The sequence below is a fragment of the Amblyomma mixtum genome, chromosome 5 (genome assembly GCF_055824585.1).
Source record: "Amblyomma mixtum isolate Tamu chromosome 5, ASM5582458v1, whole genome shotgun sequence".
NCBI lineage: Eukaryota > Metazoa > Arthropoda > Arachnida > Ixodida > Ixodidae > Amblyomma > Amblyomma mixtum.
The window spans coordinates 115,245,873-115,266,081 of NC_143016.1; positions in this window are offsets into that span (position 1 = coordinate 115,245,873).

Sequence of the window (20,209 nt, forward strand, 5' to 3'; positions counted from 1 at the left end):
CGAAAACGAAGTGGGTCTCCTTTGAGTATTGCAGATCCATCTTGTCCACAGTCGAAGCGAAAGAAAAATCACGCTAGTCAAAATTCCAGGACGAATTTTCTAGAAGCGGCAGTTTCTGTTGGGGCACTCCCGCTAATATAGGGTCGTTAAGTGTACTCCAGTGAAATTGCCGATCTATATTCTCAGCGTCAACACATTTAAACTGTCTATGCAATCAACTTCTCCCGGATTTGATTGCGTTACAGGAAACATGGCTTACTACAGATTTTAATTATCGTCTCAAGCATTACCGCGCGTTCCGGCTTGACCGGTCTTCACGAGGGCGGGGGGAGGGGGGTTGTTACTGCTGATTTCTTCAAGGTTTTGTCACAGGGCCTCCTTTTGTTTTCAGTATTCGGACAACCAATGTGAAATACTTGCGGTTGACCTTAATATCCCCGGTTCAACAGCCCTTTACTGTAGCTAATGCATATTTCCCTTCAGGTGTGCGTGACACTCGGCCCCTCGACTCACTCATGTGTAGTAGCCGATCTGAGGATTTATTAGTTGGGGATTTCAATTCGCAACACGTGACGTGGGGGTTTAAAACAGATTGCTTGGGCTGTAAATTATTTTATTCGGTTTGCGAGAACAGAGTCTGCAGCAATTCAGGAATCCCTACACTTGTTCGTTGTCAATTCCGCTCTGCGTTAGACAACGTTTTCCTCCCCAGGAGTCTCCGTCACATCTTGGGCGCCTGTTGACTGCGCCGCAAACAGTGATCATCTACCGATTAGTTTAAAGCTTGCGGTTAAATTAACTCTTTGCGAACGACAATAGCGCTCCTTCATAAACTACAGTCGTTTTAAAGGCACCCTCAATTCAGCTGACAATTAATTTAGACCGAAACACCGCGACAAATTCCGAATGCAAACCTACACATCTATGCTCAGTGTTGGAACGCGCAAGGCAAAAGTCTGAATTCATTGTCACAGGAAGCAAGGATGCAGTCGCCAATAATTGGTGGAACCCTGAGTGCACGCGTGCCTGTAGACGGCGGAATGCAGCCTGGAAGAAACTTGTCATGAATCAATGCCCAAAAATTGGTTAGATTATAAGTACGTCGCAGAAACATTTAAGGGCACTGTCTTCCGCGCGAAGGAGGAGTATATTACGTCATTATGATTTTCTTTCTCAGTCAGGAAACAACGGGCTTTGTTTAATTTTTTGAGGAGAAGGAAAGTGATTTCACCGGCTGTCACCATTGAATACCTCGTTCAGTCCTCTGCTGACATCGCTAAGGCCTTAGAGGGAATTGCGTGCCGCCTAGAACGATGATTTACATCTGCACTTCGTTCTCCAGCTACATTCACATGCATCTCAAGTGATTTCATTCAGGTCACTATGTCTGAGCTTTCGAAAATTTTTCTGCGGCTATCTCCAGCGGCTCCTGGCCTCGACAAGGGCACTACATCTATGATAAAAACTTTGTTTAACGAATCACCTGAAGCCCTGTTGGCTCTAGTTAACCATTCAGTTAAGGGTCCTTGGATAGCCCAAGAGTGGCGTCTTCCGGAAATAGTTCCACTAGTTAAAAAACAAGAGGAGGGTTTCACTTCACACAACAGACGCCCGATTTCATTAACATTTAATTCAGTGAAATTGGTAGAACGCTTTCTGCGTTGTATCATGCATTTTATTTCTGCAAATGATCTCTTGAATCGTTCTCAAATTGGTTTCAGGCCGGGCTGTTCAATTTGGTGTGCTCATACTGACCTTGAGAGCGGTAATAAATTAGCTCGGAGAAATAAACAGTTTGCCGCGCTGGTCACTCTGGATATCAGTAAAGCCTACGACAGCGTCGAGTACTCGACGCTTTTACACAAATTACAGGACCTTAATTTCCCAAACTATTTCGTAGCCTCTACCTATGCTTTCTTGGCAAACAGAGAATTCTATTGCTGCCGAAATGGTGTTTCTTGTAAGGAATTTCGACAGACAAGGGGTGTACCGCAAGGCTCAGTTCTTTCTCGTGTTCTGTTTAACATCTTTCTAAGCTCAATTCCATGGATTCATAATGTGACAACTTACGCGTACACTGATGACATCGAATTTTTTCTTCTGCAAGTGGTGTTCACTCTCTTTATGAAATCTTGCGGAATTACCTCAATGTTCTTGACAACTGGTCAGGAAGTATTCATCTCTGCCTCAATGTGAACAAATGCGCCTTCTAGGTATTACGGGTTTCTCATCCTGTAAATATCTGCGTTGCTTATAAAAACCGTATAATTCCTCAAGTTCAAGCAGTGAAGTATCTAGCAGTGATGTACGATTCTACTCTCTCCTGGTGGGCACACATTGAGCAAGTTTCTGCAAAAGGAGTTCGGGCAATTAACATCCTGCGTAGGCTTTGCAGCGCTGGGTCAGGCATGAAAAGGCGCACACTCCTGCTGATCTGTAAATTGTATGTCCGCCCAATTTTGGAGTTCGGCTGTGTTTTATTCTCAGGAGCTCCTGCCTATGAACTTCACCCTCTTGTGCTCTTAGAACGTTAGGCGTTGCGCCTCTGTTTGGCACTTCCAAAATATGTAGCTAATGTTATCCTGAACCTAGAGGCGCGAATTCCATCTTTATTAACTAGATTTTGCCTTTTAACAGTCCAAACCTTTTTAAACTTATGCGACTTCCCTTTTCACACCTCGAGCGTAATATTTCTTAGTCAACCTGCCGTCTTTTTAAATGCCACGTGGTCTCGTTTGCATACTCCGCAGATGTGTTTCGTGCAGTCTCTCCTTTATCCCTTAAACATTCATTTCACAGGTATCCATCCAATCTACAACGTCTCTTCTTCAGTCAAGATTGCATTTATGGGATTTTTCCATTTTCAACAACCTAAGGTCCTTTCTTTTTCATATTCTTATTGCTACCGATGCCTCGCAGGATCTTGATAAGACTGGTGTGGGCATTTTTTCCCCAACATTTTGATGGTCCTTTTCTCTCCGTCTTCCTGACTTCACCCAAATTTATCTGGCCGAACTATTAGAAGTAATTCTAGCCTTACGTAAAATGGATCTTACCGTTTCTCAAGTCATGGTTATGACGGACTCTACATCTATTTGCTCGACATTATCATCACCCACTGAGTCTCTGGTATTACGCCATTTTAGCAGATGATCCCGCTCCATCTGAATTCAGTGCGGTTGCTCTGGGTATTGCGGCATATGGGCATTCAGTTAAATGAAGTTGCCGATTCCCTAACAAGGTCCTCTCGGTGCGTACCAGTAATTACTGTCCTGCCAACCTGCGCATATACAGCTGCGGTGAGGTTTCGCAGTTACACATTATTTCAGGAATTTTCAGCCACGGCGCTCACATCATTCTCCCGAATATCAGCATCTTCTGCATTCTTAAAGTAGCAAAGATTGGCGCTCGCGCTGACTGGAGGTCTTTTTCACGCGTTTGCGATGCCGAGTTCCTTTGCTAAATTTCTACCTTCTCAGATCTGGCCTGGCGGTTTCTCCACTGTGCCCATTTTGTGCCTAGCCTGAGACTGTGGATCACTACCTGCGGTTCTGCCGCTGCGTCTCTTCTTTGAGGAGGTGCCTATTAGAAATTCCGTTTCACCAGCTGGGTCTGGCTGTGTCCACTGCGGTTATTTTTCCGTTTGGCGCTTGTTCGCTTGGACGAAGCAACAAGAGTGCGCGCTGTGCTGTTTAAAATTTCCTCCAGAAACACAGCGACTCATATGCTGATTTTAGTGTTATTGATTTTATTTTTTACTATTTATTTTTTTTTTCAAATATTTATTTTATTATTTCTTTTTCTCTCTCTCAGTCAGTGCAAAATTGAACCATTCCATGTGTTGCATTCGAATTTGAACATAAAGCCATCGTCTCGTCTTTGATCTCCCAGCTAACCCCTATTGTTGCGTCGTCCAATTTGGCAGCCTATACCCTATCACGACTCCTTTTCCTCTAAAAATGCTCCTATTTCCAGCAGTTCACCGCCTGCGTCTTGGCCACTCCTCCGTAGTGTGTATGTGCCATTTTATTTGGGGCCAACCAACCAATGACGGTGAAACATAGATCACAAGGTGTTGTTGGGCTGTCCACCGCGATGAAAGATCAGCGATTGTGTCCTGGTCCACGTAGCTTCCTAGCCGCTGTTAGCCGGGAGCTGACGACCTAGGCCCCTGAACGCGCCGAACGGGATGGGCAGTGGGACGGTGTTTTGACATATGAGGGGCATTTCGGATCGAGAGGCTCGGTATGTCGGGTCGGTCATGGCGACGCTTCGAGTTCGTCCTGTCGGGTGGTCGTAGCCGGGGACGTGATGGGGGGCAACAGCGAGGTCGGTTCGGGTCTTACAGGCCAAAGCACAGCTGGACAACGTGCACCAGGAACCCGCAGCCGACAGGAGGATGCAGACACAGGGCTCCGAAGAAACAGGTCCTCGAGGACGTGAGTTCGAGGTACACCGCAAGCTCCACCAAATGTTAGTTGGCAGCCATCCGAACAATTAGGTGCGATGAACCATGTACAACAGATTATTTAATGACCACTGGCCCGTCACGCGGATGTAGTAAGCGCGTGTCTGTGCAACAGAGGACCACATCTCGGATTTCATCTAAGGTGTTAGTCACTAACCGAGATGTTGACGCGCCATGGGGAATCCAAGAGCGGTTTTGAAAAAGAGTACGAATTAAGACTTCAGCCTTGTATTGCTTAGTCCTAGTGAGGCGGAGGCGGGAAGGATGCACTCAATGCGGCTGATAGCCAGACCTTTGACGAGTCGGAGTGTGCCCTCTTCGCGCGGGCGCTTTCTGTGCCCCCCAATATTCCGCGGATCAAGCGGGTGATATTAACAACCGAGGTGTGGAGGGTTTGAAGAATCTTGATGTGTTTCCCGTCGTGTTGAACACAGAGGCCGAGGACTCGCATAAGCGGGCGTTCCTCTATAATCCGGTCATTGATTCGGAGGTAGATAATGCCAGGTGAGTTGCTGCGGGTTCCATGTATTCAAATGACTATGAAAAAAGTCATTTGAAAATGAAAAAAGCTAGGTCGCTGTTTTTTCCATCTGAGCATCTGGTACTGGACTTACCAGACGAGTGTATAAAGGTTCGTTAGCTCTACTGACTGTGGACACATGACAACAAATCGAGACAAATCACGCATGCGCCCGTGCAGTGGTGTAATCTATGTGTAGCACGTATTAGACGGGATTTTTTTTTCGTTTGCCAATATTTGAGCTGGAAGGTCGGTTTCATTCTGCCATGGTCGTAGGAACAATTAAGAGCATATTTAAGCACGCAGAAACATTACTTGCAAGGTAAGGAATGTACCTCATGGGTTAAGCGCATGGCTATATGTATCACATATGAACGAGTGCAACGTTTAGTGAATAATTTGTTCTGCAGTAAAAAGCCTAATTATTATTGTCAACATATTATAAATACTTGTCTACGAATATTTGGCAACTTGAATTCAAGCTAGGAGGTTTTTGGAATTCATTATTTTATTGATTATACTTTTGTATCAAAGTGAAAAATGGGTTCAAATCTGCCGTGTTTCACTCGATGCAATGTGATAATCTGAACAAGTGTTTCTACACTACCATGGCGAAATATATTTTTAATTTAGCCTTAATGCCCTTAGTTTCAGTCGCGTTGTTAGTTATATATTGACGCTCTTTTAATTTTAAGATGCCGGGCACTGCATGAAGTTTCATGGTCCTCCTAATGAGGCCTCTATAATCGCATGAGGTGTGAAAAATGCAAGAGCAGGTTAGCGCCTTCGAGTCACGTTGAGGCAGTGGGAATCGCATAGAGCGGTTACTTCTTTTCAGTTTAAAGCTGTGATAGAGATGATGATCAATGTCGTCTTCATGTTGTCTTGTTTTCAAGCGAGTTTATATTTGTGAAGGTGATGGCAAATTGCCTGTTACTTCCTTTTTTGGAGTTCGATGTTTCGCACGCCTTGAAGGAAATATTTCGTGTTGCTTTTGTGACATTTGGTAATCTGTCATTGTACTCTTTTTCTCAGAGGTGACTCAAGGTACGGAGTGTGTTAGTGTTTTCATCTTGCATTGAAACCGTGAAGGTTTCATTGATGACGACGAAAGCGGGGCTGGCAGGAAACAAGGCAACAGGTACAGCCGCCCGCGGGCTCCCTTTCAGAGCAGTTTTCTCCACCGCACCCGATCAGGAACCGGATTTTAATCCGGGCTATATCTTTAAAGATGCTACAATCAATATATTCACCGCCTTTACCCTCGTCGATGTAAAGGCCTCAAGAAGGCGGATGAGCGGCTCATTCTCCGCCTTCTCACCAATGCATTGCAGTGCCCGGCAGCACAAAAACATTTTGACCTCTGTTTTAAGGGCAGCTGCCCGCACTGTAGAGCAGTTTCTTCGGACGCGTATCACTTGGTTTGGGCCTGCCCCTCCAACCGCGGTATTCCCTCCAATCCCCAGCCAAACCCGGGAGGACTGGGAGGTGAAGCTGCTCGGCCCAATAAGCCTTAGTCGGGCGCACCCGGGTGGCGGCCACCGCCACTGGGTACCAAACTAGGGACCTCCACCTAGCGCTTGTTAGGATGGGTCTGCTAAGCTAGAAGCCTACGGCACTGGTGGCTCATTTCCTCCTTTCGCCGGTAACTGTCATGTCCCTGGGAAGTCTAGAGGGGTTAAGAATAATGTCAGCGCATCGCGCGCTTCGGAGGCTGTCCAAGGCCGTGGGAAATGGGAAGTGAGACCGCGAACGACCTTGTCAGGGTCGCAAAGCTCCGACTACCTTTTTTCGTTAAAGAAGGATAAGATCTGAAGTGGGGGGAGGGGGGGGAGTCAATAGGGTCGACAACCTCTCAAACCACCGGACTGTCCAGCGCAGTGATTTGGTTCGGTTTAGTGGCTGCAGTGACAGTAAATCTGATGCGGGGATGCCTCGACGGGTTGCAGGTGCGGCGACATGCATATGCGAAACTGCGCACCCTGCTTGTGACAGGAAGTGCCGGATCCTCTGAGTCGGGCTCTGGCGAGCCCTGGGCTTCTCCCATTTGTATGTATGGTGCCATTGCACAGAGCAGATTTAGTGAAACTCCACCCAATTATCGAAGGGTTTAAAACCAGCTGGAAACAAAGAGTCGAGAAGAGCGCACAGAGTCGTAATCTTGGCCTCTTTATAGAGCCCCTCTTTCAAACCGCCTTTTTCTCTTTCTGCTTGTATTTTGGTCCCGTTTTTAATGAACCAGTTTTGTTTGTCAAGAAGTTGGAGTTGCTGCCACAACCGGCAACGTGTCGCCGGACGAGTGGACGAAGACGCGAGATGTTCTTCGTACTGCTAACCGCCGTGTATACGATCATCGACCAACGTGCTATCGTTATTCGTCCCTTGCGACGAGCATCCGAGCAGCCCAAACTGGCCATCCGTCCTTTACGAAAAATTTAACTAGGTCCCTTACGGGCTGATCCAAACATACTTCCTTTCGCTCCCTAATAAATGTTTTCACCACCACCACCAGCGGCTTCTTATCGTAACTGGTCTGAAACCGCGCTAGAAAACGTGGAGACCGAAACAATAAATTGTCGTTTTTGAAACTCTCAACTGAATATCCCTCAATCAGTTTCTGAAATTAAAAAAAAACTGGGCTTGCAAACATTTTGAACACGTGTAAACCTGGATAGAATTATTTTTTTTCTTGTGTGTTTTGCAGCTGCAGTGATGGCTTCTGTGACGAGGACTAAATGGCGTGAACCGCTTTTTCAACACTCGATGAACACAGTCCACTTCGAGCGAGTGCGGCTTCTCTGGCTCCATGTGCAGTTTTAGTGCTTGTTTTTGAAGCGGGGCCGCATGTCCATAATAAATGGGGGCAGATAAATGCATTACGTGTCACAAACCCAACAGCCATACAATCAGCGAATTTTAAAACAAACCACTACGCTTGGTTTTTTCCGTCGCGAAGCTTCCGTTTAGTGGACGCCGGTGGTACAGTGTCACTGATTCACAGTGAAACCTGTGCGCAATGCGACTTCATCAGTATCTCAGAAAAAATGTGTGGGGAGAACTGTGGTGTACTGATAGCGCATGCGCATGTAAACCCTGCATTTTCATGTATCGCTTATCAGCCACGCAAGCAGTCGTCGGCAGATCACATGTCCATCGGCCTATAAAAAGGCACTGTATCAATAAACGTTTGTTCACTTCCAGCCTGGCGTCCGTCTGATACACAACAGTTGGCGACGAGGCAGCGACGGCGATGGCCGTCGGCAGGATCGGCGAGTATCGTCTCGGCACGAACGCGTCATGGGACGAATACGTCGAGCGCCTGGAAATGTTCTGCGAAGCGAACCAGATAACGAAAGAAGAGCAGAAAAGAGCAGTCCTGTTGAGCAGCTGCGGCGAAAAAGTGTACGGGCTCATCGTAACTTTGGTGAAGGCAGAAAGACCGACAGCAGCAACCTACGAAGAAATCAAGACTGCCGTTCGCAAGCACCTGCATCCAAAGCCTTCGGAGCTGTATGCAAGGTTTTTGTTCTACACGCGAAACCAGGCTTCCGAGGAATCAGTTGCGGACTACGTCACGGCGCTTCGGAAGCTAGCCGAAGACTGCGGTTTTGGCAGCGCCCAACTCCCGTTGGACGTCATGATGCGGGGTCGTTTCGTATGCGGACTCCGGAACGAAGGGGTTCAGCAGCGACTTCTCGCAGAACACAGCCTTACCTTTAAGGTTGCGTATGACTTAGCCACAACTTCAGAAGCAACCGCTAAGCAACAGCGAGACATACGCAAGCACGGTCGATACGAGACGGACTGCCAGGAAATGGTACAAGCAACCCGTGCGAAGCAAGACACCCCAGCGGAGGGGTTCATCTGTTACCGGTGCAAAGGTAAGCACGCTTCACATTTGTGTCGTTTTAGAAAGGCGACATGCTTCAACTGCAAAAGGGTTGGACATATAGCTAAGGCTTGTCGGTCGAAAGACGGTAGTAGAACTGCTCGGAAGACAGCGTATGAGCAAAAGAAGAGATAAGCGCAAGGGCGTGTACGAAATGAGTGCGTTGTTTTCCCTGTGCGAAGTGAATGAGCAAGAACAGAAGTTCATGGTTCAAGTAATGATTGAAGGGCAAGATGTTTCGATGGAGGTTGATTCTGGCGCATCGTGCTCAATTGTGAGTGAAGATACGTTCAGGGTTATTGAAAGGAATCGCGGTAAAATACCACTGCAAGATTCTGGAACAACTATCGTAACCTGGTCGAAGGAGGCGTTACCCGTGCTGGGTCAAGCAAGTGTCTTGGTGGAATTCAAAGGCAGGAAGGCAAAGCTACCTTTGCTTGTAGTACAGAAGCAAGGCAACAGCCTGATCGGGCGAAACTGGTTTAACCCGTTAGGTATTGGCTTGCGGGGAATACAGCAAGTAAACGTGGAGGACGTGCCTTCGCGATTTCCCGAGGTGTTTCGCAGGGACCTTCCTGGCTTCAACGGACCGCCAGTTCACATCGAACTGAAAGATGACGCCCAACCGGTGTTCCTCAAAAGTCGACCAGTTCCACTGGCCTTCAAGGACGACGTGGCCAACGAAGTGGACCGCTTGGTGCAACAAGGTGTATGGGAGCCCGTCAGCTACTCTAACTGGGCAACACCACTGGTAGTGGTAAGAAAAAAAGATGGAACTTTACGTCTTTGCGGCGACTATCGTAGTACCGTAAACAAAGCTATTAAGAGCAGTGGATACCCCTTGCCCACTACAGCTGAAATGCTCACAGCTCTAAGTTCAAGCAAGTTTTTTACCAAGTTGGATCTAGCCCAAGCTTATCAGCAGCTTACGCTCGACGACGAGACGGCTGGGGTGCTCACAGTTAACACGATAAAGGGACTGTACAAGGTTAAGCGGCTGCCGTTTGGCATTTCGGTCGCACCTTGGGTTTTTCAACGAGTCATTGACACGCTGTTAGCGGGCATTCCCGGAGTGAAAGCTTATCTGGATGACATATTAATTTCTGGATGTAACGCCGAAGAGCACGCCGAGAGATTAGAGACTGTGCTATCGCGTCTGCAGAAGGCACAGCTACGAGTAAACAAGGACAAGTGCGAATTCAACCAGACGAGCATCGAATTCTTGGGACACAGGATTGATGACTCAGGAGTACATCCCAGCCGAAGCAAGACGGACGCCATCCGGCAAGCGCCTGCGCCCGCAAGCAAAAAGGAGCTGCAAGCCTTTTTGGGATTGCTGAATTTCTACAGCAATTTCCTCAAGGGCACGACGGAAGCGGCCGAACCGCTTTATCGACTGCTCGACCGTGACCACGAATGGAAGTGGACAGGTGAGCATCAGCGGGCTTTTGAGAGACTGAAAAATTTACTCAGCTCAGACTCCGTACTTGTGCCCTACGATTGCAAGCGTCCTTTAATTTTGTGCTGCGACGCATCGCCTGTGGGGGTTGGGGCAGTGCTAGCCCATCGTGCGGATGACGGGCAGGAGCAGCCCATAGCTTGTGCTTCTCGCACTCTTGGCGTCAGTGAACGCAACTATGCTCAGATCGATAGAGAGGGTTTGGCTGTGGTCTTTGGCGTAAAAAAGGTCTGGGCGAGAATTTAGTGATAACAGACCACAAGCCGTTACTTGGCTTGTTTAACACGGACAAGCGAGTGCCCGAAGTTGTGTCGCCCAGAATGCTTCGTTGGATTTTACTGTTGTCTGCGTATAACTACCACCTTGAGTACAGACGAGGCCAAGACAACTCCAACGCCGATGCACTCAGTCGTCTACCAGCCCCGGGAGACGAGGACGAGCCAAGACCGCCTGGGGACGTGCTCTTGTTGGAAGCGGTCGACTGCGCACCGCTGCAAGCGGCGGACATTGCTGCGCTGATCAAAAAGGACTCGGTTCTATTCCGGGTAAAGGAATGGCTACTCAGTGGCTGGCCGTCAACACAAGTGGACAGCAAGTTTGCGCCTTATGTGGTGAGACGGTCGGAGTTGTCATTGCATCGTGATTGCATACTCCGGGGGAATCGCGTCATAATTCCAACCACAGCAAGAGAATGTGCTGCAACTCCTGCATGCAAATCATCCAGGGATGAATGCCATGAAAGCATCAGATAGAGGGCTCATGTGGTGGCCGAAGATGGACCACGAAATTGAGGAGCTTGTTCGGCACTGTCATCCATGCCAGAGTAACCGTCAAAGCGATCCCAAGGCTCCAGTACATTTTTGGATCAAGCCAGATCAGCCTTGGAGTCGACTACACATTGGTTTCGCTGGCCCAGTTAAAGGAGAAGTTTTCTTAGTCGTGGTAGACGCGTACAGCAATTGGGCTGAAGTCGAAATCATGCCATCCATGAAAGCTGCGGCTGTCGTCAACAGCTTAAGGAAGATGTTTGCGACACATGGTGTACCAGACGTTATCGTTTCAGATAACGGCACAGCTTTCACTAGCACGGAGTTGCAAATGTTTTTGAAGTGTAATGGCGTGCGTGCTATTTTCACTGCACCTTATCATCCAGCCAGCAATGGTAGAGCGGAGAGGATGGTAAGAGAAGTTAAAGAAGCATTGAAGAAGCAGCAGGAAGGTTCGACGCAGTGCAAGATTTCCCGGTTTCTGTTTAAGCAACACACGACGCCACATTCGTTCACGGGAAAATCACCAGGAGAGTTAATGTTCGGACGAAGACTGAGGTTAGCGTTGGACAGACTCCATCCGGACCGGCAACACGCGCCTGAGCTACAACGACCGGAGACTAAGAGGTTTCGTGTCGGTGACGCGGTCTACGCTAAAAGCTTTTGTCCAGGTCCAAGGTGGAAGGCTGCCAGGGTTGTGGCAGTCAGAGGTCCGGTGTCGTACGTGGTACAGCTAAACAACGGCGAGCGTCATCACAGGCACCGCAACCAATTGAGGAGCGCCTGGACGCGGCTCGAAGTTGACCCAGTCACAAGTGAGGCCTACCACGTCAGGCTTCCTCCTACAGCTAGGCAGCCACAGCCGCTGTCTGCTAGCCCAGAAGCAACCCCTGGGGCGAGTCCAGGCCAAGCCACCCAAGTACCGGTCGAGCCGCGAAGATCAACGCGTGTTCGACGACCTGTCCTGCGTTATGGCATTGATGTCTAGCTAGTCAGTTTTGGATTGTGCAAACAATCTTAGGAGTGTGGTGTACTGATAACGCATGCGCATGTTTTAAACACTGCATTTTCATGTATCGCTTATCAGCCACGCAAGCAGTCGTCGGCAGATCACATGTCCATCGGCCTATGAAAAGGCACTGTATCAATAAACGTTTGTTCAGTTCCAGCCTGGCGTCCGTCTGATACACAAGAACCTAGTGAATCTTATAGGGCCCCGCGTTTGCGGGCAGTATGTCTAGGTAGTACGTACTGTGAAATAGTAAATGCTAGGGAGACTATGAATTCCTAGAGCTTCATGACGTTGACGCTGATGGCAACTGAAAGAACGACTGGTGTACCATGACGGAAACGTGAGTTAGGGGCTGCTTAGTTCACAGACGTATTTCAGAGAGGTATTTTGAGGATTCTGTGGCGTCTTACGACCGTTTGCCTCATTAGATGTCGCCGGAGGCTCCAGGAGGCTCGAAGCAAAGCCTGCGTGCACGCTGCTGACGCGTGTTCTCGTTTGAGCGTGCACCCCACCTAACAACAACAAATGTAGTGCGAGGCGGACTGTGGGTGTTGACGGCAGTCGCCGGCGTATAGAACACAGGAGGAGGAACAAGGCCACAACAGCTACGTGGAGGCAGTCATACATGATGTTGAAATAACTTGTACCTCAAATATACGGCGGCTGTGGTGGATTAAGGTTCCGGGCGAGCACCCTCCTTTGGCAAAAAAATACCTAAAAAAACTCCATTATTTGACAAAGAATTCAGGAACTCATGCTCAGAAAAAAAAGGGTATCGTTTGCCGCGTTGAGGTTGCCAGCCTAGATGCAGTTTTAACGCTAGGATGAAGTACCTGCTCATTTTGCAGCATGTAAATCAGTTTACGCTTTGCGTTTTACATGGACTGCGAGAAAAAGAAAACAAAAGGCTCACTCGTGTCACCTCTGTGCTCTGCTCCCAGAATGCTCTATTATGAGCCTATTATGATAAGCTTCCGCCGATCAAACCAGCAACTTCGGCACTTCGAATGCGTAAACACGGTACAAAAATACAAGCACTTAGAGTGCCCTTTAGTCGTGTTCTGCTGATCAAAAATCATGAGCCTAAAAAGTTGAACAAATAAAAACTATTATTATTTATGCTCTTGGGCAGAAATAGAGGTGTGCGTCTAACACGTAGTGCTGCTGCCTTCGAGCTTGCAAAAGTTGGTGTAATTCCTGGTACATGCTAAAGCGAGGTAGCTGCTATTGTGTCTAATACTTCCCATATTAGTAGTTATTGATCGGCTGCTTTTGAGCAAATTTGTAGGCATGCAAAATGGGGTAAACGCGTCGTATTCAAGCATCAATATGATTGTCGCAGAGCAAAATCGATAAATGTTCTCGGAAGTTACTTGGCCGTCAACACCAAGAAGCACTTCGGAGACGGCCGCATTGTCGTTACGGAAGCTTTCTTGTTTCGTATGCATCAATGTGTGGATTGATAGATAGAGATAGAGTGAGAGGGAAAGGCAGGGATAATGTATGGATTGAAGTATGCATCATCGCATGCATCTTGTTTTGTATGCACCACTGACACCTGCAGCGCTTTCCAAAGCAGCGCATATGTTCATAGGGGTATATGTTCACAATATGTTCACGATATGTTCACAATGTTCAGCTTTATAATGGACGGGCAATAAATTTCCCGGAACAGCACGAGCCGGCACTGGCATTGTGTTGGCCAACCATGCGCAAGCTCTTCAAGAAGCCTGACGCACTCAGCTGCTTTTCTTCTGAGTTGCACGGCGTTAAAACCTCACAACGGTTGTGAGCAGCTGTTATAGAAGAGAAACCAAATCTGAAGTTAGCGAACAGAAAAAGAAGTGTCAACTGAATATCCGCTTGAGCCACAATGCTCCGCATTTGTCCAAATCAAGTTTTTCTTCTTGCAAAGGAATCGGTATGGAAGACGATGATACCAGAAGTGAGCATTAAGTTTGTTTCGACACTGTGTCTAAAGTGCGCTTTCAACAAAATTCGCTGACACCACAGGTACAAAAGCGAGATATGTGAAATGCAAAGAGGAAAAGATAAAACAGATGCTTGATTTCCGAAAGGGCCAGGAAGACTGCCGGTTTATGCTGTGGCTTGATCCCGTCCAAGATGGCGACTGTAACGAAACCTTTATGCATGAAAATTCGGAGCATAAAACCAGCAGGCTTAACATTGACTGCAGTTCAATCGCTCGCCAAATACACATGCTCGTCCTCTTTCGGTACCCACAATTTAAGGAGCAATGAATGTCAGCGGTAAAAACGGATGATATTTCATAATAATAGAAGCATTGGCCGGAATATTGTGAAGGGATTGGGAACGCAGGACCCTATGGTGGCCATCATGGATGCGTCTAAAGCACTTACTGTCCGACCATTGATGCTGTACTCATCGCTCTGCGTGAGTCTCTTTCGCAAAAGCTGCCCGAGAGTTTCCCATAGTGTTAAAATTTGTGAGGGCCTGTGATTATCAAGTAAGATGCGAACTCTTCAGCCGCAAACGAGGGAAGAGATTCAAGCTCGTTCGCTCACAAACATTGTCATTCTGGCGCGAAAAAAGAACAGTATTTTTGCGTCCAACTTGGCGTAACTTTGCACGGCCCGTGAGATCTATGCTTAAAGCATAGTGGCAACCCAGGCGCGCAACCTATTGTTCCTTCTGAAGAGTCTTCCGAGGTTGCACTGCATGATTGCAAGTAGACTGCACCAACCTGTCAGCACCAGCGCCGATGTAGTCAGCGGTCCCAAGGACAGGTTCCGGAGATGTGCGACTCACAAAACAATTCTTGAGTCGCAGGATTTCTTCCACAAATTAGAGGGAACATTTCTCAGAGGGTTCAAGTAGATCGCGATGGTGTGCACTACGGGTGGCTACAAGGACGAAATTAAAGCTAAGACAAAAGCTTTGGCATTGTTAGACGGTTACAGGGCACTGAAAAACACAGTGTATACTACTGAAGGGGGGAGTGGCACTACGTAAACCGCAAGCACATGGATTTCATGGCTGTCCCAGTCGGTATCGCTGCCCTGCTGAGATGAGACTTATATGCGTGTGCACACTATGCTCCTGCCTCGCTTTTCTTTTATACTTCGCTTCGTAGGGCTAACGAACACACCTGCATCGACACCTGAAGTTAGCTTCCCTGTTTCGCAGTTTCATCGAAGGCTACCAGACTAATGCTTGTGTTGCATTTCAATGGCTGTTGGCGCTTTCTATCCAGCAGTGTGCAGTGACCCAACAGTTCGCACCTTTTTTTACTTTTCGCCGCCACCTTTCTCGGGAAAGGCTTAAACACATCACTGGCGAGCAGCCTGAATTTTCGCGGTCTGAGCACCGCGGCGGTCCTTGTGATGACGGCACTGACAAATTACGTTCAATCCGGCGTAACCGCTGTCCGCTGCACCAGAAAAGCATTCAAAAGCATTAATTCTTTCTCGGAAAGGAATAAACAGATTAAAAGTGGCAGAGTATGTCCGTGCCTCTGCAAGGCATGGCGCAGTTTCCTGTTGGATACTTTCTTGTCGGGCTTTTTAAATGAACTGGTCATTATGCAGGGTTGAGAAAAACTGTGTGGAAAGGTGATCTACCTTGAGATTACCTTGCCACACTGTTTTTCTCAACCCTGCATAATGACCAACTCATTTAAAAAGCCCGGTAGGAAAGTATCCAACAGAAAACTGCGCCATGCCTTGCAGAGGCACGGATATACAAGGTGATCTACCTTGAGATCGCCACGCCGCGGTGGATCAGTGGTTACGGCGCTCGGATGCTGACCCGAAAGACGCGGGCTCGATCCCGGCTGCGGCTGCTGAATTTCGATGGAGGCGAAATTCTAGAGGCCTGTGTGCTGTGTGATGTCCGTGCACGTTAAAGAAACCCACGTGGTGGAAATTTCTGGAGCCCTTCACTACCGCGTCCCTCATAGCCTTAGTCGCATTGGGACGTTAAAGCCCAATAAACCAAGCTACATTAAGATTGACATGCTCCAGTGAGACCAAAGAACCAGCGAAGGAGTGCACGTGGCCCTCTCAGTCTGCACTAACGACGAAGCTGCTGTCGCTGCTCAGTGGGATCTCGTCACGAGTCACCGCCTCTTGAGCATGGTGAAAGCATCTGCAGTGCACGCTCTCAACCCGCATAGGTAAGTAAAATATTCTTCTTGACCTTCTCGCTTTTAAGGAACAGGGAGCCTTTTTAAAGGAACACCAGATATATTGACCGAAACAAGGATTGCGTTGTCGCGTTGTATTGCATTGCGTTGATTGTGTTGTTGAGAAATCTGCACAGGAGATTCATGGTATCTTATCATTTCCTTTTCTGGCCAAAAGAACTGTAAACCTTTATAATGTTATATAAATCACAGTGTTTTTCGAAGAATCAGTGAAAGCGCATGAAACTAGAGCTGCATTTGTCACTTGTAGGGGTAATGGCCACGCAGATAGTTTTCTTAAACGTAGTGGATTACGGATCTCGCCTGAGAGAGAGAGAGATACAAAGAGTGGGAAAGGCAGGGATGTTAACCAGAAAGGTTTCCGATTGGGTACCCTGCACTGGGGAAGGGAATGAGGGGATTAAAAAGGGAACAGAGAAGGAACGAGAGACAAAGTCACAGTCCATCAATCAAAGCAGTCTCTCGGAAAAAACAAAACCGCGCCTTGTGAGCCTTGATGGTAGTCGACTGTTGTGGCCACGGACCGAGGATGTTGGCCTCTGTGAAAGGGCGAAGTCGAGGCATTCCAGAGCGCAACGCAGCTTACGTCTTGCGTTAGCGAAGACAGATCAGTCACAAAAGAGATAATATTGGTTGTCGTTGTGGGAGGGAACGGAATGGAGGAAACCCCGGCAGTCCCATTGTAACACATATCGGTGGGTTTTAAATGTTGTATATATATTTAGGAAATCCAAGGAAGGTTAGCTATCAACACCTTTGTCGGTGGCTGCAGTTGTCGCGACACGAAGTGGAGCGGCTCTGCAGAAGTCAACTGAGCAGGCTGTGGTGTTGCACAATGGGCAAGCGATGTGGGTGCATTCGACTGCGTCACAGGACATGGGTGAGTAGTACGGCGACTGGACGAGTGGGCAAGGCTTGTTTTGGGGAGAGACGTTGCACCTCCTCCTGCAGAATGCAAGGCGTTTATCGCATTCGGCAATGTCACCTGGAGGTTGCTCTTCAAGGGTCGATTTTCGATGTGGTGTAGCAGAACGTGCTTTGCCCCGCTTCAATGCTTGAGCGTCCGTTTGCTTGGCAGTAAGACCTTCATCAACTTCAGGGTGTGCGGCGGTGTCATCGTCGCTAAGCACCAGTAGTGCAAAGCTGTTCGGTGTAGGCAAGACGCTATTTCACGACTCCGGCATTCGCTTCGGGTGAGCACCCTTGGAACGTTTTCGCCACTTCTCTGTGGCGCGGCGCTTCACTGGACAGTCTTTCGAAGTAATATCGTGATTGTCCTTGTGACAAAAGACGCAGCGATGTTGCTCAAAATCAGAAGACGCCTTACAGGTGTCTGTGGTGTACGGGCAAGACGCCCTCATATACATTGATAGGCAGCAACGATAACAGTAAACAACTTCAGATTTGTAGAGGCGGTGCTGCAAGATGCCCCCATAAAATGAGATGCGAGTCGGAGCAGACAGAGGCCCCAGTAGAGTGACGAGACACGTACGTCCCGTCCCCATAAATGTAGCGAGCTTCTGCTTATTTGTGAAACAATCCAACAAAGAAACAGATTTCTTGGGAGCCTGTGTAGGGGTCTACGCCCGACATGACATAACACCGAAGGTCTGAGCAAAGTGCCAGGAAAACTTGAAGAGTCACAGTGGTCTGAGCAGAGGCATGCAAAATCTTCAGCTCGCAGAAGCGGTTGACGTAGAGTTGCGAGCGCATCAAAACGGTGACGGTGTTCGGGGGGCGGCGAATTGCGAGGCCTTGAAATCCGTGTTCCAAGGCACTTGTCGAAGGTCGGTTGAAGGAGACGGTGTGACAAAATTGACACATCGAAGCATTTTTGCGGCTAAACCAGCACCTTGTAGAGCGGCTATACACCAGGTTGGGGTGAAAGGTGGCCTCTCTTCTCACCGGTTTCTTGGTAGGATTTTTCTGACTCACCTGTCATTTCGGCAGCATGTTTGGTAAGAGATGTTTAGAGGGGGCATGGACAATTTTTTGCGGCGAAAACATAGCCTACATGCATCTGCACGATCTCGTGACCGGTACCGGACGCTTATCGTCATCGGACATCTGTTACCTGTAGTCCACAGACCAAACGCATCCCTCTTCATTTGTCTTAGTACACCTGCAGAACACTTTCGGTTCTTTGCCAAGAAGCGTGAAAGCTTAGTGGCAAATAAAGGAGCTCAATGTTCTTTTCATGATTTAATTTTACCTTATGCCGTCGATGGCAAGTAATTATCTACCACTGTGCTCCCATTGTTGTGCAGATAGAAAATGCTGAACTCCAGTTTAAATACGTCTTAATATTTCAATTAGACTGTGCAAAGAACCAATATGCGTATAGGAGATAGCCAGAAGAAACCACGAATGTATTTCGGCACTAAAATTATTAAATCAATGTCCGCCATCTCTTTCATTACTTCAGATATTGGATACTGTTTCTTTTTTCCATTTAGTATGATGTAAGAACACCTGAGATTTACTTAATCCGGCAAAAAGTAATCAAAACCTCGCCACAGACTCCTCTACGTGCTGGCCTGAGCCCAATTAATCCAAATCACTAGCCCAGACTGCTCTCAGCAAAAAGGCGCAAATACCGAGTCGCCCTTTCCAGTCGAAACGAAGGCATACAGTGCCCATAGAAACTCCATCAATTAGAAAACTAGACATCTTCCTATTATTTTGAAGCTAATTCTTTGCTCCTAATAAATGTGAGGTGGAGTTGTTTTGAAGTAGCAACGCAGTACGCTGCAAAAAGGTGGGTCGATAAATGCTGCCAAGAGGTGCCTGCCATGCGCACCGGAAAGCACTTTGCCAATGAAGGCTCTATCGAAAGCCATGCTTTTGTGTTTCGCATTCATTATTACGTGTGCTCGAGTGCCTGCCACCAACCCTCAATTTTGACCACTAGATGCATGAAGTTTCTTTATCAAGGCGCTTACACTGAAATGGTAGCTTCACTCACAAGCGCACCGCAACACAGAAAGAACGTCATGACACAAGGTTCTGCACATTAATAAAGGGCGGACATGCTCAGAACTAGAAAGGTAAACATGAGCTGAAATTTGAAGCATTTGGCTCACTCCCTTAATCTTTCTAAAAGCTGTATAGGCACGGAAACATAAGCAAGAAGCGAGACACCTGGTTGTACTTCGATCTGGAGCATGTACACTGAGTAATGTAAAGAGGAGCGCCGTCCGCGCTTGTAAGATAAGTCTTTATACATCAGGGAAAGCTTGTTGGGGAATCTGATTAGCAGCGCTCGGGTTTGGCGTTGGTTTCGCTTTTGCGCTCATAGAAGGCTCCCGCCGCGCTTCCGCCGGGTGGTTCCGATATACATGGTGCCGACGCTTTCTCCCCTTATTCTGCATATACACGCATGCGCAGTGACGTGCGTCGCTGTGACCGTGTGCTTCGTGGCGCTGCACTGGCACGTAGCCTGTCCGTGCAGGGAGCCTACAACGCAGGTTTCCAATGCATTTCATTTCAAAGAAGAGGCGACATGTGGCGCGTTGGTGGCGCTATTTCTGCAAGGAGGATGGCGAAAGAAAGGACAGCGAGCACAAAATTCCGTCGGCGACCAAAGAGGATCTGAGGGAGAGAGTACAGTGCAAAGTTGAGTGTCGGACACGCGCTAGGCGTGCATAGAGCGTATCGCGCCTGCCGAATGCACTGCTCCGCGCCAGAGTCGGCGCTGGGGCGCTATGCCGGAAGGCCCGAGTTTGTCGCTCGCCCGAGTTTCATCCGAGTTTGCGATGACGGCAGTCAGTGAAAGAAGATAGCGCGGAACGTGCGCAGGCAGCGGACAATAAAATGTAGAGATAAATCCACGTAAAGGCGATACAAGCGCACCCTGCGGGCCTGTTTCACGCTTCAAACACAATACACTGCGCAATACCAGGCCGCAG